This window comes from Nelumbo lutea, chromosome 2 (genome assembly GCF_056320005.1).
Source record: "Nelumbo lutea isolate HS-2025 chromosome 2, American lotus-T2T, whole genome shotgun sequence".
NCBI classification, from domain to species: Eukaryota; Viridiplantae; Streptophyta; class Magnoliopsida; order Proteales; family Nelumbonaceae; genus Nelumbo; species Nelumbo lutea.
The window spans coordinates 20414801-20437041 of record NC_142685.1 but is presented as its reverse complement, the minus strand read 5'-3'; positions in this window follow the sequence as shown (position 1 = coordinate 20437041).

Sequence of the window (22241 nt, the reverse complement as noted above, 5' to 3'; positions counted from 1 at the left end):
ACACCCTCCTGTAAGAGTCCACCATCAGATCGTCAAAACGCGGGGAGGCAATGTAGTCTTCAACTGCCTTCTTCTTGGCGTCTTCAATGCCTTGGGGAAAAAATATGTGTTCTCTCCCTGATGTCCTCCTGAAGATATTCGACTTGATGCTGCAAATCCAACTTCAAGTCCGCCATATGCTTGACAACTACCCCCATGGCCTCGGCGTCACGCTGAGACCTCGCCTGTCTGGCCATCACGACGCGAGCAGCCTCTTCAGCAGCATAAGCAGCCGCCTCAACAGCCTGGGTATTTGCCTCTGCAGCACGAAAGGCTTCTTCAGCAGCATGAGCGGCAGCCTGAGCAGCTCGCGCCTGTCGCGAGCTCCTCTCCACTTGGGCCGCCAAGGCATGAATCGAAGAATTCACCTACCAAAAGAAACAAGTGAGCAAATGACAGCAGAAGCAACAGAATAAAAAAGGAAGACAGAATCTAACTTACCACCATGGCATGTGTTACGACGCGGCAAGCGACCTGATTCAAGGGAAGATTGGTCCACGTCGCGACCTCCTCGGGGAAAATAGCGTCCCTACTCTTCTGAAGAGCGTAGTTCGATGTCAACACGCTCCTAAACTCCCCTTGAGCTCCCGAGCCTGAGGGCCCAGCCCGCGTATGAGCAGACTCGGAGTGAGCAGGAGCACTTGAGTATGCAGGAGCGCCCGTATGAGTGGTTTCAGCGTAAGGCGCCCCGGCAGTCTCGTGCACCGATGGAGTCACTTCGGGCTCCCTGGGCAGATCCTCTGGCGTATGGTCTGGGGCTTGGGGCTCCTCATCTAGGGGCAGCTCGGTACGAGTTCGCTTGGCGACCCACTTCCTCCTCTTCATACCTTGGCGGGAACAAGGGGACACACTTTGTCGAACTGACCCTTGTAACAGCTCGGGATATACTTCGCCGAACTGACCCCTGTAACAGCTCGGGATACACTTCGCCGAACTGACCCAGCTTGTAGCAGCTCGGGATACACTTCATCGAAGTGACCCACCTTGTAACAGCTCGGGATACACTTCGCCGAACTGACCCACCTAGTAACAACTCGGGATACACTTCGCCGAACTGACCCACCTTGTAACAGTTCGAGATACACCTCGCCGAAACTGACCTGCCCTATAGATACCTCTGAGCTCAAGACCGCCTCGCTCAGCACTTCGCATCACCTTCTAGGCACCAAAACCAAACAAGTCGTACCATGCCTGACACTAGGGAAGTCCGTGCCCGAGGGCGCCACGCCTAACTGACTTGGGATATGACGTTTGGCAGCAGCACTCTAAACGGCCACCTGCCACCGCCGCTGACACCGCCATCTCCAGTTAGACGGTTAGGCTGTGACGGTTTTGTCTCAGCAGAAAGGACGACGGCCGAATTGACAAGCACAAGGGTAATCATACCCGATCTGACAAGGGCCTCGGGACGAGTACACGAAGTGACTATAAGAGCCCCCTGCCCCCCGACAACGGAGGTATGCAAACTTTGCGCTATCTGGTACTACCTTGCTTTTGAAGGATTCTAACTGAGCTTCGGAGCCTCTACACCGGGTCCCCCCCGAAACTTTCCCATCTCCTCCGTTTCAGGTTCCCTGCTACCCCGTTCGGAAGCAAGGCAGCGGACAGCTAAGACTAGCTGGATCGCGCTCCGTCAATAGGTGACATGCAAAATGCATCACAAGCATCACCAACAAGTGAATACATACATGCATACAAACATACATATATATATATATATATATATATATATTAGTAATTAAGCACATGTGTTGCACGTGAGAAAATTTTCTTCATATTAATTACTTAATTTTAGATATATCATAGTTAAGATAGAATTTTAAAATTAAAAAAATTAACAATATGATTAAAAATAAACTTAAATATTTATTATTGAATTATAACATCATGTGTTTTTTTTTCAAAAGTTGGACCATTGACCCACCATCTAGATAAGAAATAGCATTGCTTTGGATTAGTTTTAAATTAGGGAAAATTATAGTCGGAGCCGACTGCACATTTAAAATTTGGTTACAAGTTGGTCCATAAACCAACAAAACTCTAACAAACAGCTCTACATTTTAAGTTATAAACACCCTCGCCATGTCATCGGAGGGTTATGTAGCTATTGCCAGCATAGGACTCTTAATCCATATTGGACACAATAAAAAGTTTATACAAAAATTGGCCTCTAATGTTGGGTGAGTGAAAAATAAAAAAAAAGGGTTTTTAGTATATCTCTCTCTCAATCTCCCTCACACTCTTTCACTCACAATCATCTTTATCTGCTCAATGACAATGTGATTTAAAAAAAAAATGTTTTTGGTTTTTGTATTTACGTTCTCTATATAAATTTCTCTCATTCTCTCTCTCTCTACCTATTGTTCTCCCTTAATCTCTCTCATTCTCTTTCTTAGTTGATTTCTCCTTCTCCCTTAATTTCTATGGTTCTCCCTCAGTTTCTCTCCCTCTCCCTCTCTCATTTTTTTTTATTTTCTTACACACTTATATGGTATTAATTAGATCGTATAAAAGAATATGATACCAACTTCATGTGATTCAAATTATTTCACCAAATTGATAAAATTCACAATAAACTCTTTGCTATGAAATTTACACCAATTGGAAAACAATAAAAAACGAGGGAGAAGGAGATTTTGACTGAGAGGGAGAGTGTGGGGGAAGAATGATGAAGATCAATAGAGAACAATACAAAGAGAGAGAGAGAGAGAGAGAGAGAGAGAGAGAGAAAGGTTTTAGTTTGGCTACATACCGAATCAAAGAGAGAGGGAGAAACAGAGGGAGCAGGAGATCGAGAGATGATTATAAGAGTGAGAGAGAAGGGAGGGAGATTGAGAGACAAAGGGAGTGGAAGAGAAACTGAAAACCTATTTTCAATATAGGTTTTCTGTTGTGACCAACATGGACTAAGAGTCCTATGTTGGCAACAACCACATAATCCTCTAATGACATGGTGGAGGTTTTTATAATTTGAAATGTAGAGCTGGTTTTTAGAGTTTGGTTGGTTTTTGGACCAACCCGCAACCTAATTTTAAATGTACAACCGACTTTGACTATAATTTATCCTTTAAATTATATATTTCATTTACATTATATAAGATATTGTTTACTTATCACACTTAATTTTTGTTTGTCTATGGTATCATTTTACTCAAACCACTAACCCACCATCTAAAAATAAAAATTGTTTGATTTATAGGTTGACATTAAATTTTGCATTCCATTTCCATCATTGATAAAATTATTTCTTATGTATAAAACTTATTTTTGTTCAATATATTGAATGTACAATATTAGAGATGTATCCAATATTTTATTTTTTATAAATATATAACATTAGATATGTGCCCAAAATTTTCTCTTATATTTTGTTTATTTTTGTGATTCTTTGTATTTTCTATTATTAAAAATTTGATTATTTGACTCTGATATCATTTAATTTCTAGGTAGATTTTGAAATTACCTTTTCATTTCATCATTAATAAAAATACTTCTTACATTTCATAGTTATTTATTTTATTTTTTTAGTATTTAATTATGGCATTATTTATTAATCCATTTGACCCCAAATGGTCAAATTGCTTGCCCACCACCGGGAGGGAAGAAAATGGTTTTGCTTTCAAATTACTTTTCAAAATATTTATTTTTATACTATTAAAATTAATATTGTGGATTTAATTACAAGTATTTAATGATGAGAAAAATATATTTTAAATATAGGATTTAATGAGAGAGAATAGAAAAATATTTTTATTTCCAATTGGTTTTAAATTTTACATTCCATTTTCATCATTAATAAAAATATTTCTTATTTAACATACTTATATTGTTTTATATGTATGTTAAAAATGCTCCCATTTTTTTTTATTTCTATATACTTTTTTTATTTTATCTATTTTTTATTTTATTATTTAATCGTGATAGCATGGTGATGTAGCGCGATCAGGTCACTCCTAACTGGCACTCAAGTGGCTCCTGGAAGGTACCTGAGAGGAAGAAGAAGAAGAATCCCCGGTGGGGATACTCCGACGCTTAAGTTAGTACTCTGTAGGAGAAAGAAAGAGGAGATGAAGGCTAAGAGTGCAGCTAGCGCGCTCTCACTATACTCAAGAGATTAGAGGTCTCCAAAAGAAGTCTCTCTTCTGCCCTGAAGGCTTTTATAGGGACATTCACGTCAGGTCGGGCATAACCGCCACTAGGCTCCTACCACAGTCGTTACCTGCTAGGGCTGCGCAGGTGGCCGTTGTGACGTACTTCTTGCCTGGGTGAGTGACATGTCCCCAAAGTGGTAGGCACGCCTCCGCTTGCTGAGAGACGTGGACGCAAACTGTCAAAAGGACAGGGACTGCGCCGTCAGTAAGGGACGTGGCGCAATCTGGTCGGTATGACCTGTCAGATAGAAGCTTCCTGAGGAGCGCTCATGCGGCTCATTCGCGAGCTACTTTGTAGCAAGCTCGGAACACTTCAGGATTACCCCTAATAGAATTGGTCTTTGGGATGACTTGTCTGCTTGGGGGCTTGGGCAAACTAGTTCTCCTAGCTCGCGAGCTAAAGTTGCCTTGGAGTATCCTTCAAAGGTAGCTCGGGGAACCCGAAGCTCGCTTTATGGGACCGTCACTTGGTCGCACTAGGCTACAATGCTGAGATGTCGCTCGTGCTGAGTTAGTGTCCACGTGTCACCGTTTTATAGGTCGGGTCAAATCGTCCTCCATCAATTGCCCCCCACTACTTGAGCTGAGAGTATTGCCTCAGCGCGAGGAGTTTCATGAAGCGTGATGGACTGATTTGATCGAAATTCAAACTTGATTGACTACCCACATTAAATGCGTTCACGGGAATCAAGAAATTTTCTGACATTCCTGACTTTTCGGATTCCGAAAACGTGCTGAAGTGGCTTTTAACTCCGAACGTCGTGCGACCGCAATTACCTTAATTTTAGGGTGGAGACTATAAATAGGGGGGCTCCTGGGCCTCATTTTCTCCCACGCCATCTTTTTGCCTTTGAATTCTGAGGTCGCGCACTTCATCTAGTCTACCCAAATCCTTCAGTTTGCTTCGTTCCGTCTCTTCTGGTGAGTCCCAATCGTTGTCAGCCATGTCTAGGTACCCATACCACACCTACCACCGGGGCGGTAGTCAGGACGATGACGATGCTCCCTCGAGCTTGGGGGGAGCCTGGGAGCAAATCCCGGAGGCTCGGGAGGCCTTTGGAGATGTAGCATCTACTTCTAGGGGGAGGGAGCCTGACACTTTTGGCCCTTCCTCCATGACAGCGGAGAGACTCAGGTCTCTAATCCGCTACTTTCGCCTCCCTGGGGACATGGTCTACAGCCTCCCTACTGGAAACTTCCCGTGGGAAAATGGTCCCAATGACATTGTAATCTTCCAGGAACATCTTGACATTGTCTTGCGTCTCCCCTGCACCCCTTGATAGTGGAGGTGCTAAATCACTTTAACGTCACCATTGACCAACTTCATCCCAACGACATTCGAAACATGGTTGGGACTATCTCTATGTTACGAGTATTGTCTTCCTCTAGACCTTGATATTTTTGCCTCTATCCTCTGTATAAAAAATGTTGTTCTTGGGGTTCCTCCAGAGAGGCGCTTTTACTACCTCTCTCCCTATCGCGGTTATAAGCTCTTGTACGAGCTGCTGAATAAGATTCCCGCCTGGAAGTGGGATTACTTTGTGGTCCACAACCCCGAGGGGTAGCCCTTCTCGACTGCTTGGAGGGGCGCTATCCAGGACCCCGATACTCAAAAAACGATGTTGTCATGGGCATCGTAGGCTTCCTTTGCTCGGACTACTTAGCCGAGGAGAAGCTCGTGCAGGCCGGCCTGTGCCCGGGTAGGTTGTCTTTTTAGGTCGCGTGGTTTCTGTAACGACATCGTACTCACATTCGCATGCATATATTTCATTCTTGCTGAACTAACACTGATGTTCTTTTTGGTAGTCATCATGTCTAGTGCCAATTCGTGCCGCCTTCTCTCGAGCAGCCAAAGGCGCCATGCGAAGAGGACGCGCCTTGACCTGACTCCCTCCTCAGAAGGTACTGAGTTCGGGTATGCCGAGCCGGTTTTATCCTCCCCTCCGCCTGAGATTTTGGATCCCCCACCTGAGGGAACTAGTGGGGTCGGTTTCGAAGGGGACGAGCTCCCTCAGTAGGGCGCTCCCTGTAACCCCCTCCAGCCATACCCTTACCCCCAGTTCTCAGTGGGAAACTGTGAAGGGGTGAACAACCACCTCGTGGCTCGTTGGAGGAGCCAGAAGGCGATTAGTAACGACGAGGTCGCTCACTGGGGGAATATGGAGCCCGGGGACCTCGCCACGTTCGCCTCCGCCCACTACATGGTGGTAAGTGACTCCTTTCCTTTTTCTTCTCTCATTTTGCCCCTTTCTATTGTCCTCTAATCTTCTCTTTTGTCGGCAAGTGAATTCCACCATCCATGCCATGGCTCTCTAGACGCGCGTCCACCGCGTCGATGCCCTCGACTAGTGGGCTGCTAACAAGAAGATCCAAGGCAAGCTCGACTGGATCCGGGGGCGAGCTCCATCACACTCGCAAGGGGAGCGAGTCTCAAGAGCTGCTCGTCCATGACCAGGAGGCTCAAATAGCTCGGCTTTCTAAAGAGAGAGCACGTTACAGGGAGGAGTCATCAAGGATGGCGGCAGAGAGGGAGCTCCTCAAGCAGCAAATGCGAGACTTGGAGTCCACTCTTCTAGATCGGACTCTAAACTTTAATCAGATGGTGGAGGCTGAACAAGGTGGAATATGGTTCGAGTTCGTACCGCTCTGGGTTTAAGCTATGTCGGTGGCTGGTTCAGAAGAAGTTCTCCAGGCTCAACCTCGACGGCATCACTATGAAGGGTCTGTCTCATAAGACGGTAGACCAAGCAGAGGAAGAGGAGGCTGACTCCCCAGAGGATGAGGATGAGGAGGCAAATCCCTGAGGCGGTGTTTCTCTGGACTTCTTGTGGCTTTCGAGTGCCACAAACCCGGTCTTTCAAAGGTCTTTGGTTGGGCGATTGTGCCCTGTGATAGTCAAACTTTCCCAGGCTATTTAGTTCGGTTATTGCATTGTAATTTCTCTCTCTCTCTCTCTCTCTCTCTCTCTCTCTTTTTAAATGATAATGAAAGTTCTCCATTTTTTCTTCCAAGTATGATGTGATCTCTTTATCTTTGCTGAGGCGATCTCAACACCCAAGCTATTAGAGCTACATACCCGAAGTAGGACTCCTTGATAATCGTTATCTCAAACTGTTCCTTAAATCATTTAAGGCATCTCTATGGCGCACGACAAAGTGATTACCACGTGTGCCCAAACTATATGCTCATTGGTTATTCTCTAGTTCGATCATCGTACTAGAACAAGCTATGCTTGGTGGGGTTTAAGCCCGAGCTGCTTACACTCCTCACTTGAAGCTCGCCCATGTCATGGAGATGACTGGGTCTGATTGCGCCGAGATCGTGTTAGCTCGACATTTTGGCCCTTAGGCTCTGGGAGTGACTTATAGTCCACTTTTGAAGTTCGCCCATGCCTCAAAGGCGACTGGGTCTTATTGCGCCAAGATTGTGTTAGCTCGGCATTTCGGCCCTTAGGCTTTGGGAGTGGCTCATGGCATACTCAGTTGTTACACATAGTATTGCCTTAAATTGATAATATTCCATTCCCGAGGTACTTGTTTCCCTTCGAGGGTCTCGAGCTCGTACGTTCCTTCCCCGAGTACTCGTTTCACTCGGTAAGGTCCTTCCCAGTTAGACCCAAGCTTGCCAGCGCTGGGATCAAGTACCATAACTTTTCGAAGTACCAGGTCGCCGATGCGGAGGTTCCACTTCTTGACCCTAGCGTTATAGTATCGAGCTACTTTCTATTGGTAGGCTGTAGTCCTGATGTACGCGAGGTCCCTTACTTCATCGAGTAGATCGAGGTTGGTACGGAGCTCATCTTCATTCGTCTGATCATTGTATGCTTCTAGTCGTAGTGTAGGGACTTCGATCTCTATGGGGATAACTGCTTCGGTACCGTAGGTGAGGTTGAATGGTGTTTCTCCCGTGGCGGTCTTCTTCGTGGTCCGGTAGGCCCATAGGATGCTAGGTAACTCATCTGCCCACAACCCTTTAGCCCGGTCCAGCCGTGCCTTCAATCCGCGGAGGATGACTCTGTAAGTGACTTCTACCTGACCGTTTGCTTAAGGGTGTGCGACTGAAGTAAAATTTTGTCAGATTCCCATGTCTTGGCACCAGTCTTGGAATTTGATGTCCTCGAACTGCTTGTCGTTGTTAGAAATCAATACTCGAAGTAACCCGAAGCGGCACACGATGTTCTTCCAAAAGAAGTTTTGGACATTCTGGGTTGTGATCGTTACAAGGGGTTCAACTTCTACCCACTTGGTGAAGTAGTCCACTGCTACTACTAAGAACTTCCTCCCACCCGTTGTTGGAGGGAATGGCCCAAGCAGATCGATGCCCCATTGCGCGAAGGGCCACAAGCCGGTGAGATACTCGAGATCGGCGGCAGGTTGGTGGTGAATATTGGCATGCTTCTGGCATTTGTCGCATTTTTTAACAAGATCAATAGCATCTGCCTTCATTGTTGGCCAATAATACCCCTGTCGAAGTGCCTTCTGTGCAAGGACCCTGCCCCCCAAGTGTCCGTCGTACAATCCCTCATGAGTGTCACGGAGTACGAGCTCGATTTCAGTAGGTCGCAAGAAACACAGGTAGGGGAGCATGTAAGATCTCCGGTATAGTCGTTCATCGATCATGACATATTTGGCTGCCTGGCGCTGCACCCTTCTGGCTGCATTGCAATTTGCAGGGAGGGTCCCGTGTAGCAAGAAGCTCGCGAGCGGGTCAATCCAGCTCGGCTCTGTTTGAACAACGGGATCGACCTCCTCTGCCCCTCTGAGAATGCTAAGCCGAGGCAAGTCCTCTATGTACACGGTTTTCATGGTGATGTCGTTGGCGCTGGCTAATCTGGACAGGGCATCGGCTTCAGTGTTCTCTAACCTTGGAATTTGCTTGACAAAGTGTGACTGGAAGTTGAGCAGGGCCTCTTTGACATTGGCTAAGTAGGCTATCATGGTTGGCTCACGAGCTTCATACTCATCGGTGACCTGTTTGACCACGAGCTAGGAGTCGCTGCAAATAACGATGTGCTTTGCTTTTACTTCTTTGGCTAGGGCTAGTCCAGCTATCAACGCCTCGTACTCCACTTCATTGTTAGATGTTGCGAACTTGAAGCGTAGCACGTACTCCAGTTTCGTGCCACTTGGGTCGTGCAAAACTATTCTGGCTCTGCTACCCTGTTGGTTCGAGGAGTCATCTACGTGATGGATCCAGGGCTCCTCATCCCAGCTCGCGCTTGGCCGAACTAGGAGAGATGCCACATTGGCTGCTACCTCACGGGGTTTGGACTCAACCGGCCTGGGAGCTTCGGGCTCACCCGAGTTGGGAGCCTCGTGCTCAACCGGCCTGGGGACTTCAAAGTTGAATGTGCATTTGGCTATGAAATCTGCTAAGGCTTGGGCCTTAATGGCAGTTCACGGCTTGTACTGGAGATCATACTCATTGAGCTCAACGGCCCATTTCGTCAACCGACCAGAGACCTTGGGCTTAAGTAAGACTTGCCTCAGAGGCTTGTTGGTGAGAACGATAACAGTGTGAGCCTGGAAGTACAGGCGGAGCTTCCGAGTTGCAATTACCAGTACGTAAGCCAGCTTTTCTATCTCTGGTATCTCGTCTCTACTCCCTACAATACTTTACAAACATAATAGATGGGTCGCTGAACCCGATCTACTTCCTTTATTAGTACCAAACTGACCACTTCGTCGCTTGCCAAGAGGTACAGTTCTAAAACTGGCAATCTTGGGTCCACTCGAATCCTTTGCTCTTAATTACCTTGAAGAACGACAAACATCGGTCCACCGATTTGGACATGAAACGGCTCAGAGAGGCAATGTGGCCGTTCAACCTCTGAACCTCCTTTAACTTTCGGTGTGGTCTCATATCTAAGATGGCCTTAACCTTATCCGGGTTGGCCTTGATGCCACGCCGGTTAACAATGTATCCTATGAACTTGCCCAAGGTCACACCGAATATACACTTGTTTGGGTTCAGTCTCATACTAAACTTACACAGAATTTCAAAAACATAATGCAAGTCTTGTATTAGTTCATGTGAAAATTGAGTTTTGACGACCATGTCGTCTATATAGCACTCTACTTTTCTACCAATTAGCAGTGCAAACAACTTATTTACAAGTCGTTGAAAGGTTGCCCCTGCGTTTTTCAACCCGAAGGGCATAACCTTGTAACAGTACAGACCAAACTCTGTGATGAAGGCAGTCTTTTCTTCGTCTGCCGGGTTCATCTTGATTTGGTTATGGCCCGAATAGGCATCCAAGAAACTTAGCAACTCATGCCCTGAGGTCGCGTCCACCAAGCGGTCAATTCTAGGGAGCGGGAAGCAGTCTTTTGGGTAAGCCAGGTTTAGGTCGGTGTAGTCGACGTACATGCGCCACTTGCCATTGGCCTTCTTTACCAGGACGGGGTTGGCTACCCAGCTCGGGTAGTGGACTTCTCTTATGAAGTCAGCTGCAAGGAGCTTCTCGACCTCCTCATCGACCGCTTTCCACCGCTCCGGGGCTAGGTTGCATTTATTCTGTCTAACGGGCCTAACTACAGGATCAATATTTAGCTTGTGAGTTATGAGGTTGGGGTCTATACCGGACATCTCTACCGTGGACCATGCAAAAATATCTAAATTTTGGAGTAAGAAGCTTACCAGTTTGGATCGTAGAGGTTCCTGGACGGAAGCACCGATCTGAAGCGTCCGAGCCGGGTCGGTTGCTGAGGTCGAGACTACAACTGTTTCTTCCATGGGCGCGGCTCATTCCTCGCTTTGCTCCGTAGGCCACTCCAGTTCGAGGTCGTCGCCACCTTGGTCTTTCCCTTCAAGGTGGTGACGTAGCACTTGCGGGACTCGAGCTGGTTGCCCCGCGCTACCCCCACACCGAAGTTTGTTGGGAACTTCATAGCCAAATGGTAAGTGGAGACCACCGCCCGTAAGACATGGGTGATCGGTCAACCTATTATGGTATTGTAGGGGGAGGGGGTTGCGACCACCAGGAAGTCGTGTTTGAATCTGACCATGCAAGGCCATGCGCCGACTTCCACATGTACTGTTATTTTCGCAAGGGGCCGGACTTCCTCTCTACTGAAGCCCACCAAAGGAATGTTTCAGACTTCAAGTCGCTTCTTTGCAGTTGGAGCTAGTCGAACGCAACTTTGAAGAGGATGTCGGCCTAGCTGCCCGAGTCGACAAGTATGCGCCTGACCTCGAAGTCGTTGATCCTCAACTTTATTACGAGTGCATCATCGTGGGGGTAGTGGACCCCTCGCGCGTCATATTACATGAAGAAAATTGGCTCTTCTGTCATCGGTCGCTTTAGGAGATTATGCTCTTCCTGGGCGGCCTCATGAATTGACGTCTGAGCTACTGCTAAAGTGCAACCCGCTACGATCGAACCTCCCACTATCATGTGGATGGTCCCTCAAATCGGCCTCTCCTTCGAAGGCTGCCTCTGCGGTTGTTTGGCCGGCATGCTGCTGGACTCGGGAGCATCCTTACTTTGCTCCCCTTGCCAACCTGCTTTATTGTTATTATTATTATTATTATTATATACACAATTTCTTAAATATTCGCGGCGGATGAGTTCCTCAATATCGTCGCGGAGGTTTTTACAACTCTCGGTACTGCGACCGTGATCTTTATGGAAACTGCAATACAAAGTCTTATTTCTTTCATTGGGATTCCCCCTCAAACGAGGTGGCCATTTCACATACGGGGCATCCTTGATCGCCATCAGGATTTTGGCCCGCTTCGCATTCAGTGGGGTGTAATCAGCTCGGTCCGCTACAGAAGCTCGGAACAATTGACCCGGCTTTGCCCCTCAAGTTATATCCTTTTTCTTTTGACTGCCCCCTTGACTAGAAGGCTCTCATTCCCTCTTTCTTTTTTCGGGTGCGCCCTCGCCCTTTTGGTTGATCTCCTCTTCGATGGCTATGAACCTGTTTGCGAGCTTCAGAAACTTGGTTATGGTCGTTGGTTGGTTGACGACCATGTGCCATTTGAACTCTTTGTGTGTCATGCCTTTATTGGCTGCTGCAAGGCGTACGATGGGGTCCAGGCGCGGTATCTGCATACAAGCATCGTTGAACCACTTGATGTAGCTCCGAATGGACTTTCCCTCTCTTTGCACTATACTGAGGAGTCTCTCTTTAGTTCGCAAACACCGCTTGCTAGTGACGAAGTGGGACGTGAAGGCTTGTGCAAACTACACCCAACTTCTTATCGACCCAGAGGTGCCAAGTACCGGTACCACGTACGTGCTGCTCCTCGAAAAGTGGTGGAGAAGGCCATGCATATGCACGACTCACTGGCTCTACGTGATCATTTGGGTCGAACGACCCGTTGTACTTGTCAAGAGGGGGGAGATTGAAGTCTTTAGGCATTGGGACTGCCAGGAGCTCGGGAGACAAGGGGATTGAACTGAAAGGGTAGGAGCCTTGACTTCACTCGAGCTTACTTCTTCTTTGCCTCTGAGCTCGGATAGGTCGTGGGTGGCAGACCGGCGAGCTCGACGTCGTCGTCTCTGCTTCTTGGTGGGCTCAACATTTGTACTGCTCACCTCTGTGCTATCCGGGATGGTGTGTGCAGGGAGTAGCTCGGGCCGCTGGTGATGATTGTGGACAGAGGGATCCTGCTTAGAGCCTGTGGCTAGAATCTCAAACCTGTTCTCCAAGAATGGGGTACCGAGCTTGGAGGGCTGAGACGATGTGGACTTGGTGAGATGGAGTCCTTCTGACCTGACCGCCCGTGGCGAGGTCGGAGTGGCTGGTCTTTCCTATCTGCTGCGGGAGGAGGCCTGGCTCCTTGGAGGGTTCTAGGGGACCTTTCCTGGGCGAGAAAGGTGCTCCTCTTCGTGATGGGACCTAGCCCGCTGTGAGGCTGGGTGCCGAGGAGGGAGCTGCGATTGCTGAAGGTGAGGCTGTGGCAACTGGGGAAATTGCTACTGGTACTGGTACTGGGAGACCTGGTGTAGCACGTGCTGTTGATAGCTCTGAAACTGTTGCATTTGAGCCTACATGGCCCACATGCACTGCACCAAATCTTCCATCTGGCTCGGGTTGTCCGTTGGGGGCACAACCGAGGGTTCAGTGAAGGTTGTTCCAACTGTGGTAGGGAGTGGAGCAACGACAAGTGCCCCTGCAAGAGGCACGTTGAAACTAGGAATCCCGTCCGCTGAGAGGGGGATGGTGAATTGTCCGATACAGATAGTAGGGAGCTGGGTTGTTCCATGGAGTTATTCATCTCTGTGCTTCGTCTGATATTGCTTGAGGATGCCATGAGTGTTGAATTTTTGGAGAGTAAAGAGATGTGAAAGTTTAGGGAAAGGCTTTTCGAAGCGTTTCCCATAGACGGCGCCAAATGATGTAGCACAATCCGGTCACTCCTAACTGGCACTCACGTGGCTCCTGGAAGGTACCTGAGAGGAAGAAGAAGAAGAATCCCCGGGGAGTTTACCCGGTGGGGATACTCCGATGCTTAAGTTAGTACTTTGTAGGAGAAGCAAAAAGGAGATGAAGGCTAAGAGTGCAGATAGCGCATTCTCACTATACTCGAGAGATTAAAGGTCACCAGAAGAAGTCTCTCTTCTGCCCTGAGGGATTTTATAGGGACATTCACGTCAGGTCGGGCATAACCGCCACTGGGCTCCTGCCATAGCCGTTACCTACCAGGGTTGCGCAGGTGGCCGTTGTGACGTGCTTCTCGCTTGGGTGAGTGACACGTCCCCAAAGTGGTAGGCACGCCTCCGCCTGCAGAGAGACGTGGATGCAGACTGTCGAAAGGACTGAGGACTGTGCCGTCAGTAAGGGACGTGGCGTAGTCTGATCGGTACAACCTGTCAGATAGAAGCTTCTTGAGGAGCGCTCATGCGGCTCATTCGCATGGTACGACCTGTCTGATTGGTCCTTGGGATGACTTGTCTGCTTGAGGGCTCGGGTGAGCTAGTTCCCCAAGCTCGCGAGGTAAAGTTGCCTTGGAGTATCCTTCAAAGGAAGCTCAGGGAACCCGAAGCTCGCGTTGTGGCGAACTCCTCCTTCTGTGAGCTACAATGTAGCGAGCTGTTTTATGGGCCCATCACTTGGTTGCACTAGGCTACAATGCTGAGCTGTCGCTCGTGTGAGTTAGTGTCCACGTGTCACCATTTCATAGGTCGGGTCAAATCGTCCTCCATCACATGGATTAACCCATTTGACCCAAAATAATTTAATTTCTTACCACAACTTAGATGAAAACACTATTTTTTATTGGTAGATTTTAAAGGTATAAGTTTTTATGTTATTGGAATTATTAATTTAGTTAATAGAACTTAATGATGAGAAGAAATAAAAATGAGTTAAAATATATGATTCAATGAACACGAATGCAAATTAATAACTTAAATGTTGGATTTAATGAGAGATGATTGAATGCATTGAATATCTTTAAATTACCTCTTTTCAATTCATTTAATATCAATAACCAATTACCCTATTTGCTCTTATTTTTTATCATTAAATTTAAAAATAGGTAATTTTTTTTTTGTATTTAATGCATTCAATTCCCTCTCAATAAATCCAATATTTACTTTATCAACTTGCATTCATGTTCAATGAATCTTATATTTAAGTTATTTTTGTTTCTTATCATCATTAAGTTCTATTAATTAAATTCATGTTTAATAAATTAATAACTCCAATAACATAAAAGCTTATACTTTTAAAATCTAGATAGAAAAAAATAGAGTTTTCAATTAAGTAGTGGTAAGAAATTAATCCATTTTGGGTCAAATGGGTTACGAAAAAAGTACAGATATTTGAATTCCACTATAGATCTATAAACATTCAAAATGCCAAATGCCCTCACTCTTTGCACCAATGCCCGCCCATGAATTGGCATCAATTCCGAGTTGGCACCTACCCCAACTATACTTTGGGTCAAATGGGTTATGGAAAAAGTACAGACGTACCTAATACAGATATTTGAATTCCACTACAAATCTATAAACATTCAAAGTGTCAAATGCCCTCACTCTATGCACCAATGCCCGTCCGTGAATTGGCATCAATTCCAAGCTGGCACCTACCCCAACTATACTTTGGGCCTAAAAATTCTAACCCTGGGCAGAACTGTCATTCTCCCAGTGGGTTAATCCAAGTTACCATGATTAAATAATAAAACTAAAAAATAGATAAAAATGGATTCAAGAATATTTTTTTTTATTTTTTTAGGACAAAATTTACCCTACTACATTTAAATTTATTGATAAAAAGTGAGGGCAAAGAGGGTAATCTGTTATTGATATTAAATGAGTTGAATACTACTTTTTGTATTTAATGCATTCGATTCTCTCTCAATAAATCCAATATTTATTTTATCAACTTGCATTCATGTTCAATGAATCTTATATTTAAGTTATTTTTCTTTATTCTCCTCATTAAGTTCTATTAATTAAATTCATACTTAATAAATTAATAATTCCAATAACATAAAAGCTTATACTTTTAAAATCTACCTAGAAAAAAAAAAGTCTTCATCTAGGCAGTGGTAAGAAATTAAACCATTTTGGGTCAAATGGGTTATGGAAAAGCACAGACAACCCAATGTAGATTTCTGAATTTCATTACAGATCTCTAAACATTCAAAATGTCAAATGCCCTCACTCTATGCACCAATGCCTGCCCGTGAATTGGCATCAATTCCGAGTTGGCACCTACCCCAAATGTACTTTGGGCCTAAAAATTATGACCTTGGGCAGAACCATCATTCTCCCAATGGATTAATCCATATTACCATGATTAAATAATAAAATTCAAAAATAGATAAATTGAAAAAAAAAACTAGAAAAAAATGGAAACATTTTTAACATAATATTAAACAATATTAAATACGATAAATAAGGAATGTTTTTATTATTGATGGAAATTGAATGTAAAATTTAAAACCAATTGGAAATAAAAATATTTTCATATTCTCTCTCATTAAATCCTATATTTAATATATATTTTTATTATCATTAAATTATTGTAATTAAATTCACAAGATTAATTTTAATAGTATAAAAATAAATATTTTGAAAACAAAACCATTTTCTTCCCTCTCGGTGGTGGGCAAGCAATTTGATCATTTGGGGTCAAATGGATTAATAAATAATAAAATTTTAAAATATATAAGTATGAAATGTAATAAGTATTTTTATTAATGATGAAAATTGAATGCCCAATTTAAAATCTACCAATAAATGAAATAATGTCATAGTCAAATAATAAAATTTTTAAAAATAAAAATACATAGAATCACAAAAAAAAAGATAGAGACAATTTTGGGAACATATCTAATGTTATATATTTATAGAAGATAAAATATTGAGTACATCTCTTATATTATGCATTAATTAAATTAAACAAAAATAAGTATTATACATAAGAAAAAAATTTCAATAACGGAAATGTAATACAAAATTTAAATACATATAGATATGGGAATTTTAGTTGCCATTAAACCTATAGTTAAATGACTTTTATACCTTTTATCAAACAAAGAAATAGAGGGTAATTCTGAATGATGATAATGATAGTATATTCAAAATTTTCTATAAATTTGTATGTATTTTTATTTTTCATTTTTATATTTTTGTTTTTTATTATTAATGAGATGTAGAATGCAAAATCCAAATATGATTACATAAACACCTCATCCAAATATTTAATAATTGGATCGAGTTGTAAGTTTCAAGTATCATTGACTAGCCTACCTATTTGGCTAGACTCTTCTTTTGTAGTATTTTATATTTTTGGTGTATGTTTTTCTTTTTTTTTTTTTGTTCATTTATCAAAAAATGTAAGATTTAAATAGAGGGAATTGAATGAGGTAAAAATAAGTAGTTTTATTTACAATTTTAACCTTACAATTAAATAGAGACTAAATTCAAAAATGAGTATTTTAATCAAAATATAGTTCCACAATCCTAACCATATTTTTAATAATTGCGTAAATATAGAACTATAGGTGTGTTCAATTTTGTCTACATTTTTTTTTGTATTTTTGTATGTATATAAAAATTTTTATAATATATTACACTTATTTTTTATTTAATATGATAAATATATGATATTATACATGTGCCTAAATGCTTTTTTTTTTGTAAAATTTATGTATTTTTTCAATTATGTAATTTAATATTATATTTATTTATGATATTAAAGGTGAACACATTTAACCCAAAAGTTGAACTATTGATTATCACTTTTTATATTTCATTTTTGGTTAGGTCTAAATTATGTATTTCATTTTTTATTATTAATAAAAATAATTATTATTTATTACACTTATTTTTATTTGATTAATAAAAACTTCATATATGTGTCTAATTATATATATATATATATATATATATATATATATATATATTATTGTGATTTTCTATATTTATTTCTATTTTGAAATTTTTATTACCTATAATTTCATATGTTAATTAATTTGATTTGGATTGTTGAATTGCTTAGCCACCACTTAGATAAAAAATGGTTTTGTTTTTGAGTCAATTTTAAAATATATGGCTTTATGTTGTTAAAAATATTAACATATATATAATTAGTAGCATTATTAATGAGAAATAATTTTAAGATATATGATTTAATAAAAAAAATGAGATTTAATACCTTAAGTATAAGACTTAATGAGAGGGGATTAAATGAGGTGGAAAGTAATAATTGAAGATAATTTTCAACCCTTATAATTAGAAATGGATTAAATACACAAATATATGTATTTTAGTAGCCAATAAAGCTAGTACTAAATCTATAATAAAATGACTTTTATACCATTTCTCAAACAAATAAATAGAGGATAATTTTAGTCTAAAAAAAGTTTCACATTGCACTAACACTTTTGTATATATATTACTAGTAAGCATGCATGTGTTTTGCACATGGCAATTCTAGATGATGACAATGATAATAATAATATATCCAATATTTTCTATAAACTTTTATGATTTTTTTTTATATTTTATATTTTTTATCATCAATCGGATGTATATTGCAAAATCCAAATCTGTTTACATAAACACCTTATCCAAATATATGATAATTGGATTGAGTTGTGAAGTTTCAGGTATCATTGACAACTCTACCTATTTGGTAGGGATGCAAACGGATTGGATCAGATTCGAATTATGATATATCCAAATTTTATCCAATACTATTAACAGTAGATCCAATTGCATCTCATAAACATGGATTTGAATACAAATCCGATGGAGAAATCATATATTTGGATCTAATTTGTTCCAATTTAATTTAAAAGATAATAAAATAATTTAAATAAAGAAAAGCAAAAAAAAAGTATATTTTCAACGATTTTCATCATATATATATTTATAAAACAATAAATAATATAACATTTTTACAAAAATGCAATATAAATAATATATTTATAAATAAATAAATAACACACATATTGGATATGGAATGCTCTGAATTCGATATAGTTTTTATTGGATCATATATCTGACTTGACCCGATCCGAAGATTTGGACTAGGGATACCCGAATTCAACAAAAAGGATTGGATCGGATCATGATCTGATTGATTTGCACCCGTACTGCTTGGCTAGATGCTTAATTTTGTATTTTTTTGTGTATCCTTTTTTTGTTCAGTTATTAAAAAAATGTAAGATTTAAATAGAGTGAATTGATTGTGGTGAAAAGTAATTGTTCAGTTTACAACTTAAGCCTCACAATTAAATATGGACTAAATTCAAAATTGAGTATTTTAGTCAAAAGAAAAAATCACAATCTTATTCTTACTTTTAATAGTAGTGAAAATATAGAATTATAGATATTTTCAATCTTTAGTATAGTTTTTTTTTTTGTATTTTTATGTGTAAAACTAATTATGATATTTTACACTTACTTTTTGTTAAATATGATATTACACAAGTGTCTGAATGTTTTTTTCAAAACATATGTATTTTTATTTTTGTATTTTTATATTTTGTTAATTTTTATTATTTATTTATGATGTTAAAGTTTAATACATTTAACCCAAAAGTTGAACCATTTATCATTATTTTTTATATTTCATTTTTTTTCAGTTTTAAATTATGTATTTCATTTTCATTATCACTAAAAATAAATTGATTATATAAGTGTGCCTAAATTTTCTATGTTATTTGTAATTTTATATATTTATTTATATTTTACAAATTTTATCACCTAATTAACTATGACTTCATAGATTGATCAATTTGATTTGGATTGTTGAATTTCTTAACCACAACTTAGATAAAGAATGGTTTTGTTTTTTAGTTAATTTTAAAATATATGAATTTATAATTCTAAAAATATTGACATAGATCTAATTAGTAGCATTTATTAGTGAGAAAGAACATTAAAATATAGGATTTAATAAGAGAAAATAAGATTTATAACTTAAGTATAATATTTAATTAGAGGATATTAAATGAGGTGGAAAGTAATAATTGAAGTTACATTTTCAACCATTGCAATTAGAGATGGATTAAATACACAAATGTGGGCATTTAATAGCCATTATGGCTATAATAAAGTGATTTTTATACCCTTATTCAAACAAAAAAATAGAGAGTAATTTCAGTCCATAAAAACTTCCACACTACATTCACAGTTATATATATACTAGTAATTAACCATGTGCATTGCACATGAAAAAATGTTTTCATATTAATTACTTGAATTTTAGATATATCATAATTAATATAAAAATTGAAAATTAACAAAAATAACAATATGAATAAAAATAAACTCGAATGCTTGTAATAAATGTGCACATGCATTTTATGTGGAAATTTTAAATTACAATAACAATAATAATAATAATAATAATTATTATTATTATTAAGTTTTGTATTCCATTAATTTTTGCCATAAATAAAAAAATCATTTTAACAATTATTTTTATTTATTATGATGAATATATGACATTATAAATGTTCCCAAATGCGATATAATTTTGTGCTTTTCATTGTTTGTATTTTATCCTTTTTAATTATTTATTATTCAATTATGACATCATGAGTTTATCTGAAAAGTTGGATCATTGACCCATCATCTAAATAAGAAAATAGATTTACTTTTGGATTTGTTTTAAATTATATATCGTTTACATTATATAAATATTTTTTACTTATTATACTTATTTATTGTTTGACATAATTAATATATAATTTTTTATATATTTTTTTGATTATTTGTACTTTTTATTATTTTTTAAAATTTTATTATTTAACTATCATATCGTTAGTTAGTCCATTTGACCCAAACCACTAGCTTACAATCCAAAAAGGAAAATAATTTGATTTTTAGGTTGACATTAAATTTTATATTACATTTCCATCATTGATAATGAATAGGTAACATTAGATATGTGCCCAATTTTTTCTATTTTTTGTTATTATTTATATTTTCTATTTATTAAAATTGTATTATTTGACTATTACATCATTTCATTTATAGGTTTATTTTAACTTTGGCATTCCATTTTTATCATTAATAAAATTAATTTACATTTCATATGTATTTTTATTTAGTATAATGAATATGCAATATTAGTGATATCTCCAATTCTTTTTATTTGTTGTATTATATATTTTATATATTTTATTTTTTATTATTAAATATGACATTATTTATTAACCCATTTGACCCAAAATGGTTGAATTGCTTACCCACCATTATGAGGGAAGAAAATAGTTTTGTTTTCAAAATATTTATTTTTATAATACTAAAATTAATTTTGTGGATTTAATGAGAGAATATACCTTAATATGAGATTTAATGAGAGTGAATAGGAAAATATTTCTATTTCTAATTGGTTTTAAAATTTACATTCTATTTCCATCATTAATACAGATATTTCTTATTGTTTAATATGCCGAATATATGATGTTAAAAATGTTCCCATTTCTTTTTTTTTAATTTTTATATTTTTTGCATTTTATCTATTTTTAAATTTTATTATTTAATTGTGACAAAATGGATTGGCTTATTTGACCCAAAATGGTTTAATTTCTTACCATTGTTTAGTTGAAAGCACTATTCTTTTGAGGTAGATTTTAAAAGTATGTTTTTATGTTATTGGAATTATTAATTTATTATGTATGGATTTAATTAATAGAATTTAATGGTGAGAATAAATAAAGATGCCGTAAATATATGATTCAGTGAAGTTGAATGCAAATTAATAATTTAAGTGTTGGATTTAATGAAAGGAAATTGAATGCATCAAATATCTTACAATTGTCTCTTTTCAACTCATTTAATATTAATAATTGATTACTCTTTTACCCTCATTTTTATTAATAAATTTTAATACAAAAGGGCAAATTTTGTCCTCAAACAATTCCAGAAAGACTAGTGAGACTATTCGTGTTTTTCAAAGTAGTATATATATAGTTTGGTATATAAACTATGGTTGGTCACTAACCAAATGAAAGGACAAATTGAATGTTTTCCTTAAAAAAACAAAAGTCAAGCAAACACCATATATAGCAAATTTTAGGAAGTAATCAATTCCCTTCAATTTTATGTGCGGCATAATAGAGCCATATGTTTATGGAAAAACTCCACCTTAAAACAACAAACCCAAGAAACAAAAAAGGGTCTTTGGATGGCTAAAGTATGATATGTGAACTAACAGCGCTATACAGGGGTAGTGCCGTGGCCCTCCCTATGGTTCAAAAAATCCCCACTGAAAAACGACTTTCCATGTAAATTTTCTCCTCTCTCCACTCTCCATCTCAATGGTTGGCCCCCCCTATGGGCTTATCCATACTTCATTTATGTTTTAACCCCCCTTATAACAAATTTCTAGCTCTTCCCCTGGCGCTACACCTATCTTGCTTTATATCCTTTAATAAGTAAGTGAGAACTTGAGATCCCTTGCATGTATAGACTCCGGATCTCCTGTCCACGTCTACTCACAACACACTAATTCCGTGCATTACGAGCATCTCTCCATGCATAATACTTTGTAGGAGGATGAGATATTCCTCATGTGTGACTGCAATGTGATATAGGTAGACATGGGCAGGCGATCCAGACTTGTTTGC